This window comes from Furipterus horrens, unplaced genomic scaffold (genome assembly GCF_987537825.1).
Source record: "Furipterus horrens unplaced genomic scaffold, mFurHor1.1.pri manual_scaffold_6, whole genome shotgun sequence".
In the NCBI taxonomy this organism is placed as follows: domain Eukaryota; kingdom Metazoa; phylum Chordata; class Mammalia; order Chiroptera; family Furipteridae; genus Furipterus; species Furipterus horrens.
In genome coordinates, this window is record NW_028327176.1 from 125,099,227 (window position 1) to 125,123,885 (window position 24,659).

The following is a 24,659-nucleotide window of genomic DNA, read 5'->3' on the forward strand; positions in this document are numbered from 1 at the left end:
GAAAAGGGTGTTTATTGTGTAGGAAGGAAAAAGCTTTAAAGGCAGGTTCTTTCTTGACAATATATGGTACCTTTTTTAATCCTAAAAGTCCATATAGTTTCCCTAATACGCATTTCCCTTTCCTTTTTTATCAGGCAGGTACCCAATTAACACCCAGCAAGGGATACCAGCAGTTTAGTATGTCTGAATATGAGATGAAGAAGGTTAAAAAAAACCCCAGCAAGTCAGCCATAAAATAAGTTTATGATTCAATGTAATTCTCTTCACCCCCACCTTTTTTAATATTATGAGCAATATATGCCAGTATGACAGCTATTAGGGGTGAGAGGATTAATTAAAACTATAATTATCTGATAAGACTAGCATACTGTCTAATGAGATCTAAGGCAAATTCATCTACTTTAGCTAAAAATACTGGACAGAAAAAGAAGGTGAATAATGAAATAAAAATTAACTCTGCAGGTCCTTTTCCCACGACATTCCCATGACCTAAGGCATCATTGAAGCAAAGAGTCACAGTGTGTTTTTAACTTTTATTAGTAAGAGTTCTGAGTACAAATAAAAAATTTAACTTGACATTTAGAAAAAAATTACTCTAAGGTTTGTTCATTAAGAAAAATCTGTTCTGTACATTTTAATCTCCAATTGAATACTTTACACCATGGTGCTTCTAAGTCTATAACTTAATTTTAGGTTTAAATTTAATAATTTGTCTTGGTTTACGCTTTGTGGTTTTTAATCTTTGTCTGCTTGGATTAAAACTTCTTCCTTCGCTGAGGAAAAAAGTCATCTTCATTATGTTCTCTACTCCTGCTGCTTTTGTCCCCAGGGGGGAAACTTAAAGGGTCAAAGTCTCCTTTGCCCACAGCCAGAGAGCTCTGGTCACTTCTTTTAGAGGAAACGGTGCTGCTGTGACTGGCACCAAAGAGCTGTTCCATCAGATTAGCTTTTTTCTCTTTTCTTGTAGTTAAATCTACACTGTCCTTACTGAGTTTTTCTATACTATTTGACTTCCCTGATGTTTTTGCAAATGAAGGCACATAGCTGCCAAATACAAGCTGATTTGGAGAGACTGGGCTTCTGCTATTTCCTGGACTCTGGCCGTCTCCATCTGAGGTTAAAAGCCTGATGTCTTGCAAATGATGGCTATTGAATAATCTCTCTGAGGATTCAGAGAACATGTATGTTTTGGGGCTTTTCTGCAGGGAGGACAGTTCAGATTGCAAATCTGGTAGCAATGGTAGAGGAGGACATTTTAGATTCTGAGAATCTTGGAGTTCTCTGTTGATTCCATTCAGTTTAGCAAGTAGCCATTCTCTCTTCAGTCTTTCTTCTTCCTCTTCTTGAATTTGGTACAGTTTTGCTTGGTATCTTCCAGTTCCCAATGCTGGCTTGGAAACTGTCTTGTCTTTTTGATTTTTAGCAAGTTCTTCTCTTTCCCAGTCTGTATAAAATGAAATTTTACAGCAGTCAATATTTTTAAACAGGAAACCTCAACTCTCAAAACAACAGTCTTTATTTAATTTGGGTATTAATAGTATAGTGAAAAGGGACACCATGAATTTCATTTCTATACTTGATATTCTGGATTCAAAAAGAATTTGCTTAATCAATGTGTATTGTGTTTAAGCTTCACAATTCACATTTAAAGAAAAATTCTGTTCTTCAAATAAAGGGGTGGGGAAGAAGGTTCTCTGCCCATTTCTTATACTTTATATTATAGTGCTGCACACTGAATAAAGGGAGGTGGGATGGATGGAGAAAATACTTTTTTAAAAAACTTAAAAGTAAATTGAAACTCCTGACGTTAGAGTGGGGGTGTCCAAAAATCTCCAGAGCCTGAGGATTGGGGGATGGGGAAAAGGAAACAGCTTTTAAGATGCCTCCACATGCCTGTAGCTAGTGACTAGTAGCTAGTGTCTTTCTTACATAAATGGCTTTGATACTTCCAAGGCCCCAAGAAGATGGGAGGGGTTTTTGGACCAGGGAATGGTACAGAGAGCACACAGAGCCTGTACAAGGAACTGTGAATGGTTAGAACTGGTTACCGTGCCCACTGCAGTCAGGGATTTAAAATTAGGCGGCAGACGTTTTAGCTAGGATGTCCATGGGGCTTTGAAAGGGCAAAGGGAGAACCATGCGTGATCCAATGCAACATGGCACATGTTTTCCTGGACTGTTATATGGAGGCTGGTGACATCGTACCCCAGTTCCTAAAGGAGACAGCTGACAGATAAGGGATGGGGAACTTCTGGGCATGTTTTTGGCTTCTAGCCTTTTAGGGAGCAAGGGAAATGCTGGGTCCTGTGGGAGAACAGGGCTCTGAGCTGAAGTGCTCACACTCCTCCCCAGGTTGGAATATTGTAAATAAAAACCTGTTTTCCTCAATACTACTTGTTGGGTTTTACACCAAGGCGCCACATGAAAGAAGCCCCTTTCGCTCTGTAACACTGATGTCATACCCTTAGAAAGACACATCACTTATGCAGTATGCCAACAGATGCATTAACCTGAATCTAAGAGAACACTTCAGATAAATCTCAAGCGAGGAACACTCTATTAATAAACAAAAAGGGTCTGTATTCATCAGTAATGTAGATCTCACAATATTTTTTTTAAGGCGAAGAAGCTATTCCAGATAAGAAAATGCTATAATGGACAATACTGTGTCAGCTGACAAAACTAGTATAGGCAGCCAATTAGAGAAATGGGTTGTAGCAAAGTCAAATTTCCTGAGGTAGACTACCATACCGCAACGACACAATGTAAGAGAATGTCCTTATTTTGGAGAAATAGACATGGAAATATTTTAGGGTATGGGCATGAGGTATACAACTTAATCTTAAACAGTTCTTTGGCTATTATTGCTGCTTTGCTCTAATTTTGATATTATTTCCAAATAAAAACATTTAAAATATTAAAAAATAGAAGAACACTATGTAATTGTAGTAAATGGCATACATTCTCACTGATGTCAGATCATTCCATATAGACTCCAGGGGGAAAAAAGTCAGTCAAAAAGGACAAGGAAAGTGACAGTCTATACTTTATTCCTTTTCCTGGAACCTAGACAGAATTGAACGTAACACCCGATTTTCTACTCTGTAGTTTAACATGAGAAAGCATCTCCCTTTGTGCATTAGCCAACAGTGATGTAAATATAGCTTCCATTCAACTGTTACATTGTTTTAAATACACACAAATATACATACATTAATTTACGTAACAATTAAGTCATGATTTTATGTTCCATTAACTTTAAAGGGAAAAAATTTTCTCTGTAAGCATCTACTATATAATTAACAGAATACATTCAAAGGCTTGGTCTCACCTATACCTTTAAGACATTTTATCCAGATGGAAATAAATTTATTCCTGAACTTCATTTCCAGTATCTGAAATCATGTGAGTTTGTTCACTGAACTTCCACACTAATGGTTGAACACATTAAAGATTTACTTTACAAATTAAAACCAAAGAAAAATTATAGGAATATATTCGGGACCTCATAATTCACTGATTTTAACTCTTGGGCTACTCTACACACTAGAGAGTTTCAAAGTCAAGCCAATAAAAACAGCTATACTTCAGCTATATCTTCATTATGCTTTAGTTAATACACAAAGAATTTCTTTTCCCTTTGTCTGAATTTTCTGAAGGTAGCTTTGTCGTTATTCCCTAACCCAAACTGCAACTGAAATACACTCTTCATTTTTTTTGCTTTCTTTAGTAACTTCATTCAAATGCTTGTGATTCCTGATAGAACCTTCCCTTAACACTGTATCAACCTTTTCTTGTTCTGTATATCCAAGTCATTCTTCACCTGGAAGGCATTAGGGGACGTTAACCCTTTCTTTCCCAAGGGATGCTGACTCATCACATGCTTAAACAAACTCTTACCATACTCCAGCTTCTCAGCCTCTTGTTTTAAAACATGGATTCCTTGACCTTTAACAAATTTTTCTTCTCTTTGCACAACTGGGTTTAGAATCCCTGTCTCTTCATGTTCATTTCTCTCTTCGGATTTCAGGTCCTATTACATGGTTTTTTAAAAAATGCAAGTTCACATGAAGAAAAGGAAAAGAAGCTACTTAAATATTACAGATTTATCTCCCATTAAGCATGATACCAACTAAGTTAGAAATTAAAGCAAATTTTCAGCTAATAAATTAATAAATCAGAAGTTACCACCCTTTGAAAGATGCTTCAAAAGCACACGTTTATTTACTTTATTTAAACTTTTAAAGAAGCATTTCTAAGCTATATTAAAACCAATATAATAGAAATAAAGTCAATACCCTACATAAAATTAGAAGTTTCAGAAGTATTCTTGCTTTGTACATTTCACAACAAAATCTGATTAATTCGGTTAACTGGAAACGCTATTAACCAACTATAAGGGCCAAATGAGATGGCATTAAACTAAAACACAGGCAGAGAAAATTACATGGAATCTTTTCATTTATACTAGGATATGAGTCTCACCTACACCTTTAGGCCAAAAGCCTTCAATTAATTAATTCTGTAATATTTAAATCAAGTAAAAAATATAACCTGAAATTCCTTGTTTCATATGGTTTCTTTCACGTGTATAATTTTTCCTAATGAAAGTAAAATATCTATTATTAGTAGACTTGTGTAGTAGAGCACTGTTCCCTAGTATCCATCTTCCCCTTCTTCCTTTTAGTTACAAATACCTTGAATTTTAGCAGAGCGTAGGGCTGCTCAACTGGAGACTATATTGACTGCCTCCCTTGCAGCTAGACAAGACTAATAGGGTATGAATGGAAGTATGTATATAATTTCTGATCACATTTGTAAAAGCAAAGACTGCTTGCCCTTCACCTCCTCATTTCTCCTTCTCATAAGGGTAGTGAGCCAGTTCCAAGCACAGAGATTAGGAGGGAAGAGCAATAAGACAGAGGATGAGTACCATGAAACAACACTTTCTGCCTCTTCTGGACTACCCTTTGACCTTCAGTCTATTATAAGAGAAAGAAACTTGTATTTTTCTTGAGCCATTGTATTCTGAGTCTCTTTCCAATAGCAACTTAGCCTGCACTTTAACACATTCTTGAGGCTCTATAAAATGTCATGATCAGTCCTAAGAACTTCATAAACTTAATGATTACTTATTCCCACAAACCTAAAAGGTAACACACCCCCATTTAATAAACTGGGGAAATTGAAGCTCCAAGAAGTCACACAACGAAAATGTCAGAACCAGAATTTAAAAAGCAATGCTAATCCTAAGGCTATACTCTTTTCTCGATATCAAGCTGCCTCCTATTGAAACTTATAAATACCAAATATTTTTATCACCTTAAAAGAATTACTTTGGGGAATTCCAGCCAAGATGGAGGCTTAGACAGACTGCACAGCTCACAATTTTAGCGCCGGGGAAAAATAAAGCCTCATTGCTTTTGACTGTGCAAACCAGTGAAGGTTGGGGCAGAGGAAGAAACAGCTGGTCTCTCAGCAGAGTCCGCTTGTTTAAAGGGCCCCACGGTCCTAAAACGTCCGCAGACCCACCGACCGTGGGAACAACAGCCAGGGAAACAACTAGAGAGGTGCCAGTCCCATACAGAAGTGGGAGAAGTTCCTGGAAAAGGGACGAGTGCTGAGCAAGTGGCATTGTTCCCTCTCGGAACCCTCCCCCACATACAGCGCCACAACGTGGTGAAATGGGTCGCCCTGTACTGACGAATCCCTAAGGCTCCGCCCCTTACAATGTAACAGGAGTGACAGTTCTACCTAAGAGACAGAAACAAACAAACACAGGAGCCTGTCAAGATGAGGAAACAGAGAAGTATGGCCACAAAGAGGGAATGGATCAAGGTTCCAGTGGGAGAACTAAGCAACAAGGAGATAGCCAACCTAACAGACTTGGAGTTCAAAACACTGGTGAGAAAGATGGTCATAGGCTTTACAGATATGCTTAATTATGGCAGACCCATAAAGGAAGAAGTGAAGGCTATGCTAAATGAAACAAAGGAAAATCCACACAAAACCAATGGCGAAGGGAAGGAAACCAGGGTTCAAATCAATGATTTGGAACATAAGGAGGAGGAAGAAAAAAAACAGTCAACCAGTGCAGAATGAGGAAACAAGAATTGAAAAAAACGAGAGGCTTAGGAACCTCTGGGACAACTTTAAACATACCAACATCAAAATCATAGGGGTGCCAGAAGGAGAAGAGGAACAGCAAGAAAGTGAAAGCTTAAGTGAAAAAATAATGAAGGAAAACTTACCAAATTTGGCAAAGGAAATAGATATATAAGTCCAGGAAGCACAGAGAGTCCCAAACAGGCTAGACTCAAGAAAGCCCACACCAAGACACATCATAATTAAAAAGCCAAAGGTTCAATATAAAGGGAGAGTCTTAAAAGTAGCAAGAGAAAAGCAGAGAGTTACCTACAAAGGGGTGCCTATAAGACTGTCAGCTGATTTCTCAAAAGAAACTTTGCAGGCAAGAAGGGACTAGCAAGAAGTATTCAAGGTGATGAAAAGCAAGGACCTACAACCAAGATTACTCTATCCAGCAAAGCTATCGTTTAGAATGGAAGGACAGATGAAGTGCTTCCCAGACAAGGTAAAGCTAAAGGAGTTCATCATCACCAAGTCATTATTATATTTAATGTTAAAGGGACTTACGTACGAAAAAGAAGGTCAAAACTATGAACGTTAAAATGACAAGTTACAGCATCAACTACTGAATCTAAAAAATAAAAACAAAATCCAACTAAGCAAACCAGAATAGGAACAGAATCACAGGTATGGGGATCATTTGGAGGGTTATCAGCTGGGAGAGGGGAAGGGGAGAAATGTGGAAATGGTGCAGGGATTAAGAAGCATAATTTGTTGGTACAAAACAGACAGGTGCAAGTTAAGAATAATATAGGAAAGGATGAAGCCAAAGAACTTATATGCACAACCCATGGACATGAACTAAAGAGGGTGGGATTGCTAGAGGGAAGGGGGGTACTGCGCAGAGGGGAGCAAAGGGAATAAAATTGGGACTACTGTAATAACATAATCAATAAAATAAACTTTAAAAAAAGGAATTATTTTATTAGTTCACATTTTATCCTTTCAAAAAGACTAATTAACATTATATCTAGTCTCCATGAGAGTGTAAATATAGGAAGAAATACATCATATACAACTAAGTTGTTTAAATTAAAACAAAATTAATAAACAAAAAACTAGAGTACGCACAGGAACCAAATCAGTTCATCCTTTCTTTTACACAACAGGAGACCTCAGAGTCATGGGGAAACTTACAAGGCACGAAAATACAGAATTATGATGAAGTAAGTATGATGGCTCTCTAGTACGTGTTTCTTTTGGATTTTAAACACTAAAGAGAAAATCTCGTAGAGAAAAGGGCGTTCCAGTAGTGAGAATACAAGTCTTCTTAAGTGAAGGTCCAACACAGACCCACTGTATGCACTTTAATTCGAATGGTATGAAGTCAGATTCCACTGCAATTACTTTGCTCAGCATTCAGCTAACTTGTAAAATTCTCCCCCCAGTTAAATGTAGTCAAATTCTAACAAATCATTTGAAAACTACTCTAATTTGCTTTTAAACTTAAAAGCAAGGAGGGTTTTTAGAGACTATCTAGGTACATACAAGGTGAGAAACTTAGAAAATAAAATTTTCTTCCCTTCTACCTTCAACCCAGAAGGTACAAACACGCTTAATAAAGCATTTGAAAGATGCAATGTGAACTAAGGTCAATCCAAAGGAATTTAATAAAAACATACAAATTGTTATCTGTCTCTTTGAAAGGCTAGTTGCATATTTATAGATATAGCATTAGTGTCACTGCTGAAATTTTAAAATCTTTGCTATTGTATTTTGGAAAAAACGTCAAACCTAGACTTTGGTACCTAATCATATTGCTAAACTCACCAAAGAAAGATGTTTGGGTTCCCATTTCTTTTCATAATACGTAACTCTTTCGGGTGTACTAGGAAGCTCTTCCAGCTTGGAGTCTTCACTGGTTTGTACTCCTTTTGTACACTGGTATGTAAAATCACATTGGCATGCAGCTACCATGGAAATTATAAAATAATTTTTCTAATTGTAGTTAATATTGCTAAAATATATGGAATTCAGCTGGTATAAATATTCACCATATAAATGAGGTAATGCACGTTTTGCTCAGCTCCATGACTACTCACATTAGTTTTCGTTTCTAGGATTTACTGGCAATTATGTAATTTGATGACAATTCTGACTGGTAAATCCTATTAAGCTTTTACAAAGTTTATGTTTTTAAACTTTTGTAATTTACAGAAGAGTGAAGTTATACTTTTGTTTAAAAAAAGATAAAGATATGCATAGCAATACCAAAGTATTTATGAGTGAAATAAAAGATCTGGATTTTGCTTTACAATACTCGGGAAAATATTTTTTAAAATAGCTAAAATAAGATTAGCAAAATGTATTAACTGTTAAAGCTAGCCGATATGTAAATAAAGGTTCATTATACTATAATCTCTAGTTTGGTGTGGGCTTATAAAGAAAACTTTTTAGAAATTACGTAAAATATAACTTCTATGAACTCAGGGTAAAAACTTGAGAATGTTGGAAGAATTTCTGAAAACTATTTAATATTAAATTAGTCAATAGTTTAAAGGAAAATTAAATTTATTTCAATGTAGTTCTTTCCCCTTTGCCTTCCTTTTATTTCAGAATGTATTTTGTTGCTAGTAATAGCTACCACATGTTTTTCAACAATAATAGCTACTATACCATTTTTTCTTGAAACATGTTCTTTTTCTTTCTTTGGAGAACACTTTGGTAGACGATTAGAATATATGTTTTTTGTGTCCAGTTCTCTCTCCTTTTCCTGAAAACAAACCCAGTACAATTAAGAACACAGACACTCAGTTTAAAAACGAACAGAAATCCTTCCCTTGTCAATTGGTATTTTACTTACCACATTGGAATATGCCTACTTCAGCTTCCCTTTGTATTTATCTAACTATAGAAAGGAATATCTCTAGGATATTTAGGACTGGGTAGAGCAATGACTCTCCCGACCAAGTCCAATATACACTCGCAGTCAAAAAAGTGAGAGGAAATAAGGCAATAGTCATTTTCTACTCACTCCTTCCTGATAGCTAGTATTGTCTTACAGTTTTAGCAAAAAAACAAAAAATTAGTTAGCATCTCTCAAATGTTAGTTATAAATTATTAATGAGTTAAAAATTAAACCTTTAAAAACAAACACAAATGTTCTTGACCATTTTGGGGCTACAACTTTCTCTGAGAATTTGATTTAAAAAGTAAAAATTCTATGCAAGATAATGCATAAACACTAAATTTCGCACAAAATTTCAAACCATAAATGATCTCAGAAGAGAATTAAGAACAGCTGCTTTAACAAAACTAACTAATTTGAATGCTTCCTCTAAATACTTTGAAAATTAAAGGCATTATTTACAATAACTTTAAAATTAATTAATTATGGAGTTATCTGAGGAAGAAGACTGGATTATTTGGATTATTCAACCATGTAAGAGAAAAACTCCAGTTCCCATATAATTTATTTTCAGAATTTAAAAAATTATTTCAGTTATATAATTCCTCTTAGTGTATTCAATGTTTTATTTTTGATATGTGTTATAGTGATTATATCAACAAACCTTTTCCTGATAAGTGCTAAATATGGTGTTAGAATTTTGTAAATGATACTGTCCCGCTTATAAATATGAAAGGTAACAGTGTTGTAAAAATATTGAGTTTTCATCTAATATATGTTATAGAGAGAAATAATGCAATTTAAAGTAAAGTGCTCACCTGTAGTTTATGACGTAGTTGGTCCAGCTTGTTTTGAAGAACTTTATTTTCATCATGAGCATCAGACGCCCTTTTCCTTTCAGCAAGTAATTGCCGTTGGAAACTGTTTTCACTCAGTTCAAGGTTTTTCATTACTTTCTATGATATGTGTGCAAACACATAAAAATTGTACTTAAAAATAATCAAACAGCAAAATATTTCACTTAGCATCAAAATGATTTTTTAGAAGCACTGTACAAGACATACAAACCAGGCTGGGATTAGGTTTCTAAATAAAATAAACTGTGAAACAGACTGACAATTTAGTACTAGGCTATATTTCTTTCTTTGTTTTTCTCGATGATTTATAATTTCTTAAGCATATGTCTGAGGCATGCCATATATGGATAGTCATTTAAGTTGGGAGCAAAAGACAACTAAAGACCGTGATAAAAAACACGGGCTTTTGAGAATCATTGTTTGGGCAAACAGATATGAAGATAGCTGTGTAAAATTACACAGCACTATTCAAAGTGCAGAGATTACCTTGTAAAATATTTCTAAATAAAAAGAATAGGCATCTCCATGGTCTTCAACATGTTCCATGAAGTTTAAGAAATAATTTATGTTAAAATATTTTCTTTTAGGTGAAAACATCACAGTGGCGTGAGTCATTCTTTTTTCCTCTCCTCTGATTTACAACTAATTGGACATCCATAATGAACAAAAGTGCCCTTCTGCACAGCACAAGATACTCAAGAGATCCATCCATCTGTACACCCAAAAGTAGGTGGACTGCATCTCAGAGAAGGCTGCAGAACCAGGAGAGCGACAGTGGCACCACAGGTAGGTCGGCATGACCTTTCTGGCAGAGGATGTGGAGGGTGAAGGCAGTGAGTGGAAGGTCAGCCCTGCTATGCATGCTGAGGCTGGAGGAACCTGTTGCTCTCTCTGAAAGAGACCACAGTCACAGGTGGAGGAAAAGAAATGGAAGAAGGCAGACAAAGAGAGATGAAGGGATATGTTTCCTTCTGTGCACCCCAGGATATTGACAAAAGATCCACTGGAGGATCCCCCAACATGGGCAACACCCAAAGCTGCACACACCTCCCCTCACTATACTACCACCATATCTTTTTCTCCTCCAGTGTTTTTTGTTGTTGTTGTTGTTTTTTTTAATGCATGAGCTCCCAACTTGACTGGTGAGGTAAGAGAAAGCAAAATGTGTGCTATAGAGCCACCTTCTAGAAAAACAAAAGAAAGCCTCCTAATTATGAACCTGCTAAACCGTTAGAATCAAAGTGAACAAAGGTATTCACTACTTCAAATGCAGCAGCAGAGGGACTTTTCATCAGAAACAATAAAAAAAAATATGGTAACATAATACCACAAAAAGAAAATGACAATTTCCTAACAATCACACCCCAAAATATAGGACATAGTGATCTCACTGATAAAGAATTCAAAATAGTTGTTAAAAAGAAATCTAACAAGATAAAGAAAACTCAAAGGCAATACAATGGCTTCAGAACAAAATTAATGGTAAAAGGAGTACTTTATAAAGATTGTGCAATTATGAAGAATGCTTTACAAAAAACTGGAAAGAGAAGAGATCAGATGAAAAAATATGCTAGCATAAGGATAGGAATTTAGGAATGATTCATGTGGAACAGGAGAACTAAGATCTTTTACAAGTGAAGAAACCTACAAGAACTGTCAGACTGCATTCAGAGAGCCAACATTAGATTAATGGGTAAAGCAAAAGGAGGAGAGGAAAAAGGGAGCAGAGACTTAAATACGTGAGAGTTGAGAAATTCTCAAACCTGAGAGAGAAACTGTACATTCAAGTCCATGAAGCTAATAAAAACACTACATTATCTCAACACAAAAAAAAGACCAAGTAAAAGTCAATGGCAAAGAACATATTTCAAAGGCAACGGAGTGGGAAAGAACACCTTAGGAACTCACAAAGGAACAACATTAGGCTATCGTAGAATACTCAGCAGAAACTCTATAAGCCAGGAGAGAGGGGAAGAACATATTCAAAGTATTGAAAGACTAAAATTGCCAGCCAAGAATACTCCAGCAGCAAAGCTACCCTTCAGATATGAAAAGGAAATAAGGTTTTTGCAAACAAAAGCTGAGGGGTTCACCATAACTAGACCTGCCTTACAAGAACTGTTGAAAGAAGCTCTTCAACTTGACATGACAAACAAACAAACAAAAAGTACACAAAACTGTAAGGCGATAGTCAAAATTGAAAAACTATAACATTTTTTAAGAACAGTATGTTAAACAATTATAGCATGAAGTTTAAAGGGAAAGAACATTAAAAATAACTATAACTACAACTTGGTAACAAAATCACAGCATGAAAGATAATTTGTGACATCAGAAATATAAGGGGGAGGATAAAAAGATGGAACATTTGATGGTGAATAAAAATAATTGGTGAATCTGGTCAAGATGGCAGTGTAGGCAGACATCAAAATTACAACTAAAATACAGAACCATCACCCAGAACTGTAAAAAAAACAAGCTAGGTGGAAGTTTGACAACTATGGAATTAAAGAAACCACATCCATTAAGATGGAGCTGGCAAACTGCTGGCATATCTGAGACTCCATCAACCTGGCTACCACTGTTTGACCCGCCTTGGAGCTCCCCAGAGACTCCACCCCACCCAATTTACAGGCCCGCCCAAGCTGCTTGTTCATATAAATGGCTGGTCTTGGCTTCACAACTTCCTAAATCCCATCCAACAAGCAACAGTTGGCCTCTCTGAGCTCAAGGCAGGGCAATACCAGCTGCCAGTTTAGATACACAGCTTGGCTTCACCTGGAAATCTCCAAGCCCAGCACAAGCAACAGCCATCTCAGATTGCTTTATAGCTCAGGAAGGGTGCCCCTGGCCAAATGCAGGTAGCGGATAACCTTGACCTGAATCACCCGGAAAACCCCAGGGCCAGCGCACCCAGTGGACAGCTACAGAGCATGCCAGAGCATCAGTACCCTGTCCCTGCACAGCTGATCCTCCACAGAAGGCGGAGGTTGGTGGTCGGTGGTCACAGCCAGTCCCTGCAGCTGACTGGTCTGGGTAAATCCCTCCCATTGATCTGCAACAGCAGCCAGGGCTCAACCAGGGGAGGCTGTGCCACTGGACCCTACAGGACACCTATTACGTTAGGTCATACTACCAAGACATGGTGTCAAAGCAGCCTTACCCAATGCACAGAAACAAGCACAGGGAGGCGGCCAAATTGAGGAGGCAAAGAAATATGGCCCAATGAAAGAACAGAACAAAACTCCAGAAAAAGAACTAAACAAAATGAAGATAGAAAACTAACACATGCAGAGTTCAAAATGATGGTGATAGTATGCTCAGAAATGATTGAGTATTGTCATCAAATAAAGGAAGAAGTAAAGGTTATAGAAAATGGAATAAAGACAAATATACAGGGAACCAACAGCGATGGGAAGGAAGCCAGGATTCAAATCCACAACTGGAACAAAAGGAAGAAATAAACACTCACCCAGAACAGAAAGAACTGAAAAAAAGGAGGACAGGATTAGGAACCTCTGAGACTAAGCTTTAAACATACCAACATCCAAATCATAGGGGTGCCCGAGTTAAACAAACAACAAAAAAAAAACTTCTAAGCAAATAAAAACGGATATACAACACGCAAATCTTGTGGCATGCAACCAAAGCACTTCTGAAAGAAAAATTTATAGCAGTAAACGAACAAAGAAACCAGAAAAACTTCAAATAAACAACTTAGCTTTACACTCCAATGAACCAAAGACAAGTTAATCCCAAAGTTAGAACAAGGAAGGAAAAAGTAAATATCTGTGATATGTAGCAGAAACAAAGGGAAGCAGCCAAAATGGGGAGATGAAGAAATGAAAGAGCAGGACAAAGCTCTAGAAAGAGAAAAACAATCTACCAGATACAGACTTTAAAACACTGATTATAAGGATGCTCCATTAACTTAGAGAAAGGATAGATGTACTCAGTGAGAACTTCAACAAAGAGATAGAAACCATAGGGGAAAAATAACAGAAATGAAGAATACACCCTGACCAGTGCAGCTCAGTTGGTTGGGCACTGTCCAAAAAGCAAAAGGTCATTGGTTTGATTCCCAATTAGGGTACATGCCTGGATGTGGATTCGGTCCCCAGTTGGGGTACATATGAGAGGCAACCAACTGATGTGTCTCTCTCACATCAATGTTTCTCTCCCTCTCTTTCTTCCTCCCTTTACCCTCTCTCTAAAATAAATAAATGAAATCTTAAAAAAGAAATATAGAATACAATAAATGAAATGGGATATACGGGAGGGAATCAACAGCAAATTAAATGAAGAGGAGGACTGAACCAGGAATCTGTAACAAGGTGGAGGGAGACACCCAATTGGAACAGCAAAAAGAAAAACAACTGAAAAAATAAAGACAGTTTAAGGTACCTCTGGGATAACATCAAGTGCACGAAAATTTGAATTATAGGAGGACCAGAAGAAGAGAGAATAGGAATTCAAAACCTATCAGAAGACATAATGACCGAAAACATCCCTAAACCTGGATAAGAAAATAGACATACAAGTCCAAGGAGCTCAGAGAGTCCCAAACAAGATGAACCCAAAGAGGCCTACATTCAACATATCATAAATAAAATGCCAAAGTGAGACTATTAAAAGTAGCTAGAGAAAAGCAGTTAGTTACAATGGAGCTTCCCATTAGACTATCAGCAAATTCTCAACCCAAACTTTGCAGATCAGAAGGTACTGACACAACCAAGATTACTCTACCTAGCAAGGCTATGAATTAGAATCCAAAAGTAGATAAAGAGTTTCCCAGACAAGAAAAAGGTTAAGGTTTTCATTACCACTAAACCAGTATTACAAGAAAAGTTAAAGGAACTTCTTTAAGTAGAAATGATGAAACATATAAGAAAATAGAGGAAAGAAAAAATTTTTCACTGGCAAGGACAAACACTTAATAAGCAGTAGATTAACCCATTATATAGTACAAAGGTTAAGAGGCAAAGTAGGAAGATCATGTGTAATTATAACAATAAATTAAGAAACACACAAAAGTAAAAAATAATGAAAACACAAACATGGAGGAGGTGAGTAAAATAATGTAGTGATTTCAGAATGTGCTGGAATTTAAGCAATAATCACCTTAAAATGCACAGATATAAACATAGCTTGGAATCTGTGAAGCACATGGTAACCACAAACCAAAGTCTACAGGAGATATACAAGAAATAAATAGAAGGAATCCAGACCAACACGACAGAAAGTCATCAACATACAAGAGAAGAGAACAAGAGATAAGAAAGGAACAGAGAAGAATTACAAAAATAACCAGGAAACAATTAACAAAATGGTACCTGGCACAAATTACTTTAAATGTCAATGGATTAAATGCTCCAATCCAAACATATAGAGTGGCTGAATGGATCAAAAAACAAGACCTGTACTTATACTTCCTACAAGGGTCCCACTTCAGATTGAAAGACACACAGAGACTGAAAATAAAAGGATGGAAATAGACATGTCATGCAAATAGACATCTTTAAAAAAGCTGGTGTAGCAATACTTCTTTCAGACAAAATAGACTTTAAAACAAGGGCTGTTAAAACAGATAAAAGGGCATTTCATAAAGGGATCCATCCAACAAGAGGATGTAACTCTTGTAAACATCTACACACCCAACATAGGAACATCTAAATGCATAAAGCAAATATTGACAGATATAATAGGAGAGATCAACAGTAATGCAGTCATAGTAGGGGACTTCAACACCCCATGGAGATCAATATGGAGATCATTTGAACAGAAAATCAACAAGATAAAAAGTTGTCTTGAACTAAGTGGCTCGGTTGGCGAAATATGGGGTGGTCTGTGGGCTTCACTTTAAAACTGGTTTCTCTTTTCTATTTTAATGGCTTGGACGAAAGAGCCCAGATGTCTGAGAGTGGGGAAACCTAAAATATTTCCCTCAGCCCAAACTTAGTGGGCAAAAAAGTTTTGGACAGGTGAGATGTGTCTGGCACACCTTCCTCCAAGGAAGTCCTTTTTTACCCTAATGTGGGACGTTGAAAAATTATTTCCTGCCTTTTGTCATCTAGTGGTTACGGACTGAATGATGTCTTTTAACCCTGTTGCCAAATCTGTTGCCCCCAGAATACAACAAGAATGCCAGCCTGTTAAACCAAGCACACCGTTGTCTGGGGATAGCCAACTGACCTGGAATCTGCATGATCCTTCCCCATGTGGGAAGGCCACCCTACACTCCACACCCCCACTCTTATTAGGGATTTCTGGACCCAAGGGTAGGTTGGACAATGACCATGTCCAGCTTGAAGCAGCTAGAGGAGCTTGAGACCTTCGCCCATTGTCCTTTATAAGATTAAAAAGGGTTTTAAGTCTGAGAGGGAGGGATTGTTATTTTTTATTGCTAAAATAATTAACTGTTTTTTAAAAAAAGAAGAAGAAGAAGAATATATGAAAGGGTGAAGTGGGAGAGCTTGTATGTACGACCCTTGGGCATGGACTTGGGGGAGGGATTGCTGGGGGAGGGGGGTGCTGGGCGGAGGGGAGCAAAGGGGAAAAAATTGGAACTATTGTAAAATATACTTTAAAATATACTTTAAAAAAAAGAAAAATGTAGTCTTAAATGACACACACATTTAATTGATATTTTAAGTGACACAGACACTTAATAATATTTTGGGAGGATTTCAGCCCAAAGCAGCAGAACAATACATTTTTTTCTAGTGTAAATGAAACATTTTCCAGGATAGACCACATGATAGGCCACAAACAAGTGTCAATATTTAAGAAGATTTAAATCATATCAGAAGTCTTCTCCAATCAAAATGGCAGAAAACTAGAAATCAAGTACAAGGAGAAAACTGAAAACACACAAACACTTGGAGACTGAATAACATGTTACTAAACAACGAATGGGTTAATAATGAGATCAAGGAAGAAATCAAAATATACCTGACACAAATGAAAATATAAACATAATGGCCCAAAATGTAGAGGACACAGTAAAAAAATAGTTCTTAAAAGGCAATATACAGTAATACATGCCTACCTCAAGTAACAAGAAAAATCTCAAATAGACAATCTAACCTTAAACTTAAAGGAATTAGAAAAAGAACAAACACAGCCCAAAGTGAATAGAAGAAAAAATAATAAAGATCAGATTGGGAATAACAGAATAGAAAAAAGAAAAAGAAGAAAGAAGGAGAAGAAGATGGAAAAGAAGAAGAAAATATCAATAAAAACCAAGTACTGGCTCTTTCGAAAGATAAACAAAAGTCACACATCTTTAGCCAGACTCATCAAGAAAAAATGAGAAAGGGTCCAAATAAATAAAATCAGAAATGAAACAGAAGTGACAACTGACATCAAAGAAATACAAAGGACTGTAATGAAATAATAGGGAACAATTACGTACCAGTAAATTTTACCACCGGGATGAAATGGATAAATTCCTAGAAACACACAATGTTCCACGGCTGAATCAGGAAGAAACAGACAATGTGAACAGACAGATAACTACTACCAAAATCAAATCAGTAATCAAAAAACTCCCAACAAACAAAAGCCCTGGGTCAGCTGGCTTCCCAAGAGAATTCTACCAAAGATTCAAAGAAAAAAAATTAGTACCTATCCTTCTCAAACTATTCCAAAACACTGAAGAGGATGGAAGGCTCTCAAACTTATTTCACAGGGCCAGCATTAACCTGTTCCAAAACCGGACAAAGACCCTACTAAAAAAAAAAATTGGAGGCCAATATCCCTGATAAACATAGATGGGGCAAATATCCTCAAAAGTATATTAGCAAACCAATTTCAGCAATACATTAAAAATATCATACACCTAGATTAAGTGAGATTTATTTCTGGGATGCAAGGTTGGTTCTATATCCTCAAATCAATTAACATGATACACCACATAAACAAAATGAAGTTTAAAAATCACATAATCATATGTGCAGAATCATAGATGCAGAAAAGGCATCTGACAAAATCTCACTTCCATTTATGAGAAAAGCTCTCAGCCATGTACAGTAGGTACCTCGGTACTCGTTGTTAATTCGTTCCAGAACTCGTGATAAGTGCCAAAAACGAGGAGTAACCAATGGTGAAGCATTTTCTCTTGTGGGGCGGCGCTGTGACTCATACAAGTTCTAGCAAGTGCAACATCCTGAGCCAAGAGCAGAGTGCCGGAACATTTTTTTCTCATCAAAATGTGACAAGTACAGTGTTTGACAAATTCTGAAGCCAACAAGAACCGAAGTATGACTGTATTAAAAACACCTAATATATTACAAAAAGCTAATTTATTTATAGTTATGACTTCCCTTTGCTCAGAGAGCTCTCAGCAAACTTTATTCCCATGGTTTTTCCTTACCTTTGCTTTCCAAACTACATGCCAATTATTAGCAATTCTAGCCTTAACCCAGGTCTTCCGTTTGATACACATATATAGCAGGTAATTTCTAATATAAGTTCCCTGTGTAACAGTTATGGGGTAGTAGTACCTTTTCCTCTTTCAAGAAAAAAAAAAACAAACGTTTAAAAAACATCTGCAGTATTTTCAGACTAGTAACTCAACATTCTTCCACCCACCTCTCATATCAGTTTTCATTTGGGGGAGTAAGGGCACACCTGCTCCAAAAGATGTTTTCCAGAAATGTTCAAAAAAATAAAAACAAAGTATTGCTCATGTGGCATTTCCTATACAATAGTCCCAAAATGGCAGTTTCAAACACTGTAGCTGTTATACAGTATTTTCAATTTAGAGAAACAATCACATAAACAGTGTATTTCCCCCAAATAACGATGATCCACAGAATTAAACATTCATCCATTAACTTCTGGCCCTTAATGTATACAGTCTTTTGCATCTTTCTCTTAAAAATACAATGTTTAATTTTTCCTAATCTCTGAGGAAAATAATTCTAAAAAAAAAGTCTTCGTTTCCAAGCAAATCATGAACTTCAATAAGCTACCTTACTAGAGCACATTAAACGCCCAATGAAAAATACAAGACAGCACAATTAGAAGCTGTAGAAATTTTACCTTGATTCTTTTTTCACTGTTGGCTAATTTTAACTCTGCTGCAACTACTTTCTTTGCCAAATCATCTCGTTCAGGTAGGTGTCTAGCCTCAGAGGTCTTTTTGAATTTCTGTAGGGAACATTTTGTCCTACACAGTTCATCTTCTGTTTCTTTCAACCTTTTCTCAGTCGCCTGTTCTTTCACTTGAGCTCTTCTTAAGAGTTCTTTGAGTGCTGTAATCTCATTATTATGACGAGCAATAAGTTGTGAGACTTCATCTCCTGTATATTCAAATTTATTCAGGGTTTTCTCAAGTCTGTATTGAAGCCTTTTCAAAGTTTTATTTTCTTTTAGCGCCTCAGTTAATTTGACCCGGACTTCAATTATTTCATTCCGCAATTTATTGATTTTTAGCAGTCTTGCAGAAAGAACCTGTTCTGTACCAAGATCAGTACCTTTCCGAGGTGGTTCCCTACTGAGGCTCTGAGAGCAAAATCCCACTCCTTTTCTGTTTGGTGGGCCCTTAGGACTTGGTTTCCTAGGGGCTAAAAAAGAAACAATAATAATGTGAAGTGAAAGCTGTACCAAATGTAGCACTACTTTTCATCCTAGCAGGTGGATACGTATCATTCTTTAGTTATTTTGTTCCTTAAAATATGATTTTACAATATTTAGTTAAATATCAGATTTTACTTAGAGCTCTTAATATAATGTTTTTATTAAGAAAGGTTTGGAATCTTTTCTGAAAGTTCAAGAATATTCTGATCCATCAAAATTATACCACAATAGTTTATAGGGAATTATTTTATATTAGGATTTACCATATTTAACTTTACAGTAAGATGACAAGTCAGAATTCAAACCTGGGCTTCATCAAAATTAGCATAGTGCCTAATGAACAATAGACAAAATACTGTGATATTCAAGTAATTTGTGCCAAGATATTTGGCCAAGATCATCATTTGAAATGTGGAAGTGTAAGTTTTCTCTAAGTTAATTAGAACTCTTTTTCTTTATTTGGTGAAATAGGATGACAACATGTATAGTCAGAAAATTTGGGTTTGGGATTCAGATTTACCACTAAATAACTCCTTGGGCAATTCAACTAAACCTTTCCAGGTCCATTTTTCCGACCATGGAATGAGGATACCACCACCTACATAATTATACTGTTCTGAAGATTAAATCAAGTATACTTGTAAAACAAAATTCTCCATAAATATTCTGTGTCAGTAATAAGAACTTCAGCAGTACCAATGTAATTCTAAATGCTTTCTCGGGGGCTTTCTTTAGTGTGATGTTCATTTCAAAAATATCTGACATAATTTGAGGACAAGATAAAAACTAAACACTACATCCTAAAAATATAAGCATATGAAATCCTTAAAGTGTACTTATTACATTTCAACATTTCACAAAATTCTGGAATGTTATTATTTTTACTAAAAGCTCATTAAACTTAGGCCTCCATATACAGAACACCTGCCTTTTAAAAAAATGCTTCTGGACACCGGCCACACTTCAGAATAATGAACTTTAAGCTCCAAGGTAACTGCATTTTTTTTTTTCCAAGAAGGAACTGCATTCCAAAGTAATAAAGGAAAAAAAAGAAAAGAAAAACTAGAAAATCCAGCCTTTCCCTACTTACCTCACCTGCGATGAATACCCTAATTCCATTATGTAAACAAGCAAAGATTAGCAGGTATCATTTGCAATTGAACATAAAGCTTCATTTAAAAAGACAGATTGTAAAGAAAGTGTTTTGAATGTATACTGATTTGGAATTTCAGCTCTAATAATGCTTGAATACATCAAAGGAAATGGTAATAAAAATAAATGAGAAAAAACCTACTTGCAACTTCAAAATTATACTATCCAATGTTAGCCCCACACAGCTACTGAGAAATCTGAAGTATAGGTAGTACAAACAGATACGCCACAGCTGTGAAATGCACATTGGAATTCAAACACTTCTGTCTTCAAGATGAATGCAGAGTATTTCAAACACAAGGTTTTATATAAACTATATTTAGTGACATTTTGGGTAAGTTAGGTTAAATAAAGTATATTAAAATTTAGTTCACCTGTTTTTAAAATGTGGTTACTAAATAATATAAAATTGTATGTGTGGCTTGCATTTGTGACTTGCATTGTATTTCCACTGTGACTTGCATTGTATTTTTAAATCGGACAGTTCATCATTTCAATTTTCTTTCTTTTCCAACAAACTGAATTAACAGAGTTTGGGTATTTGTATGATATTATGGAGTATATACTCAGCTCTTGGAATGACAGAAACTTTATACATAAAATGATTATACAGAGAGATAAATGTTAATCATTCCAAATCTCTGAATTTTATGTAAAAAGTTACATCGCTCTACAAACAAAATTTTCTCTCAGCAGAAATTTGTTTATTTAAAAGTTGAAGCCTATGTAAGAATCAGGATAAAAATTTTCAGTCAGACAGAAAAGGCTATCACAACCAACTTCTTGACATCCTAAAAATCTGAACATTTACTTTCAGCATATTCTGTTTGTATGACTACAAACTAATAAAAGTATGCTTAATTTGAACTCAAAAATTTTTACCAGTTTTCATCAACCTTTTTTTACTTTAATTTTAAAGCTATCAAGACGAAATGTAGTGCTAATAGGGTGAGAAGAAATATGACTGACTGCCATGGATATTATTATTCATCTGCTCCTTAAGTCACCACCAAAAACAAGAATGAGAAAATAATGCCTCTTTTTCTTACTTCAAGAATTAAAAATAAAATATGACATTTAAAAAATGTTGTAAAGATAAACTATGTAGCTACCAAAAACTTAAGATGTTTATTTTACTGATAAAACAAGTAGAATAAATGTGTAATATACAAACATGCATAATTATTAAACTACTGTTAAATTTTGTCATATACATAACTTGTGATGGAACACAATTTTATTTTTTAAAATAATAAAATGTGCTGAAATAAAAAGGAGAAAGAATTGCTACCAACCACGCAAATCTGTGAATTCAAGTGTTCAAGATACTGTTTTAATCACGTTTGTTCTTTCCTTAGTTTAGTCTACACTGGTGATTGAAGCATAAACCAAGGGACTTTAACTTAGTGTTTAAGGAAAGGTGTTAATTCGGTCCTGTTGCTTGATCTAGGATAGACAAGTTACCATAGATTCTAATTCGGAAGACAATGCAAAGCAGAAAACTGTACGTCAGATTGAAGACCATAATTGAAATTCTTATAGGTGATGTTAGCATTTTTTCACAGCTTTTTCTCAGTGATCTTTTCAAATAAGATAAGGCTTAAAAAGTTCTGACTCCTTAATTGTGTGGACTCTGAAACTGCCCTGGGGAAGGAATGAAAAAAATCAAAGAATTCCTACCAATAAATCCCTAAGTATTTAAGTTACTTATTGGGAATAAATAAGCATTTTCCAATATTTAATCCTAAAGTCTGTTTGTTTTTAACTATATAGAGCAAAAGTTTAATATCAGATTATGCTCTTAACCACAAAATCAAAACAAGAGGCTCACACTGAGACAGACTTGGAGGAAGAGGCCAAAATCCTGCAGCACTGCACTGTCCAAAAAAAAAAAAAGGAAAAGGGAGGAAGAGAGTGAAGGAAGGACTGGCAGACTGGCAGACTAGCACCCAATTGATAAAAATATGAGCATCTCTGAGAAGTGAGATCAGGGATCCATGAAAGGGCTGTTTTCAAAAGAAACATATTCTTGTAGGTTTTTTAGAAAGCAAATATTACTTTGCAAAGTAAAAATCTATATAGGCAATTTTAATTATACCCCTACTTAAATCTTATCAATGACTTAACTATTCCCCCACAGTAACGATCAATGTATTAGCATAGGATTCAAGCTGTTGTTTCATGATCTGGCCCCTGTTTTCCTTTCCAGATTTCAATTTCACCACTCCATGCCTTGCAATGTCCACTCCCACCATTCCAAGCTACTGCTGTTACAGCTGTGCCGCATTTATTAATGCACACTATAACCACTTCATTTAACTTAGCTCATTTTCTATGGTGTACTTGTGGTACTCACACATTTTATTACTAAGTACACACTGGGGTTTTCTTCACCGGGGATTTAAGATGCAGAGATTTCTAGAATATTACGTAGTCAAATGTGTATTAGTACCAGTTCCACCCTAGTAACACTTTAACCAGAAAAATTATTTCTAATTACTAATCTTGCATCCATTATAATACAGTTAAATAGAAAACAGACTGGTGATCTCAAGTCCCAAATTCTATTTCTAGGGTTAATTTGAACTTTTGCAGTAAACACTGCATTACTAGGGGAATTAATTTTACTCAGTGAAAAAGAATTGCCCCTTAACCATTTTATAGCAATACTTTTCACTACTTCTTAAAAATGAAGACAAATTAAGGTACAAACATTTTGATATGTTTTTACCTTTACAGTACTGATAAAACTCCAAAACAAGCATTTATGTAGGAAGAAAACAAAATGCTGAGCCTTAATTACGGTTCTTTCTTTTGTATACAGAATGACTTTGAATATAACAAAGGCTAATGCACAACACCATGAGCAACACTTAAATTAAAAAATATATATTCTATTTAAAATGTAAATTAAGCTGTTCCATGCTTATATTAATATACATAAGAATAACAGAGTTTGCTTCATACAAGCTTTCCTAAGTAATCAAAAGGAGTCTTCTAGGTCTACTGGATTCTCTTAAAGAATGCTTACCTTGGTGATGCACTTGGCTATTTGAAATTTGTCTTTTAGGATGTTTTCCCTTGATACTCATAGGTGTGGAAAGACTGACCAGTGATGACTGGCCAGAAGACTGTGGTGTAGTTCCAAAATCAGATGAATAGTAACAGTAATGGTGTTCGCCTGTCTTACGTTCTTGGTCAGTATCTGGACTTCTTTCTCTTTCCCCCATGGTTTTGAAAATAAATCTATTCACATAATTTCACAGATTCTTTCTTCCAGAAAAATCCATGAGAAGTCTGAGGAACACTTTCTAGAGTCTTTAGATCCTCGTGAAAATATTTATATCTCTTCAATTTGTTTTCTCTATATCTCTGTACTCCACAATTCACATTAACAAGCAGAAGAAATACTTTTTTCCTCTACAGTTAGGGAAGGGAGAAGGAAACTCATCATATTTCATGAAATAGATTTCTACAGTTAATTACAATGAAAGATACTAAAAGCTAAATAATATACTACTTACAATTTTAAAAAGAGGCTATAATTTAATTTGTCTATATTTTAAGTTATTTACAATATTTGGAAAAAGTCTCTCATAGTTAAGAAAGAGAACATGTACAGTACCTGACATATAACTGCTTCTGAATAAATGTTAACTGTATTTGACCCCCTTGAATATTAAGATTTATAATAAATACAAAAGCTGATTTTTAACAGGTGAATAATGATCAAATAACCAGTGTTTTTTTTTGTGGGGGTGGGGGGGGTCAGTGTGGTGGGCTGGTAAAGAACCAGCCTGCTAATAAGAACAAGGAAAAATAGATCTAAGATTGACTACATAAAAATGTAAAACTAAAGTATGTAAATGTTAATCAAATTAAAACACTTGATGAAAAACACTTGCAACACAACAGGAAAATGGTTACCATCCTTAACACATAAATAACCCATTCCACCCCATAAGAAAAATAGGAGGCCAAAAATTAAATGGCGAAATATTTATATGTTAAGACCTGTAGCAGGCAATACAAATAATAGGCACATAAAAACATTCAACCTCAGCCCTGGCTAG

At 35.6% G+C, this 24,659-nt stretch overlaps 1 long non-coding RNA gene and 1 pseudogene across 2 annotated transcripts in view; one reads left to right on the forward strand and one right to left on the reverse strand.

Annotated features, from left to right (window-relative positions):
* Window positions 1-21,648, forward strand: part of LOC150007362 (uncharacterized) — a 122,209-nt gene extending 100,561 nt beyond the window's left edge. Inside the window, exons 2-3 of the long non-coding RNA XR_016512024.1 lie at window positions 10,440-10,638; window positions 21,506-21,648. This is a non-coding gene — a long non-coding RNA (uncharacterized LOC150007362). The remainder of the gene's footprint in view (window positions 1-10,439; window positions 10,639-21,505) is intronic.
* On the reverse strand, window positions 381-23,828 carry LOC150007364 (lebercilin-like; annotated as a pseudogene). Its single transcript, XR_016512023.1, has 7 exons — window positions 23,618-23,828; window positions 18,898-19,421; window positions 9,814-9,951; window positions 8,764-8,860; window positions 7,918-8,057; window positions 3,901-4,033; window positions 381-1,444 (listed from the first exon to the last, which is right to left on the reverse strand). The product of XR_016512023.1 is annotated as a lebercilin-like (transcript).
* Between the last annotated feature and the right edge of the window lie 831 nt (window positions 23,829-24,659).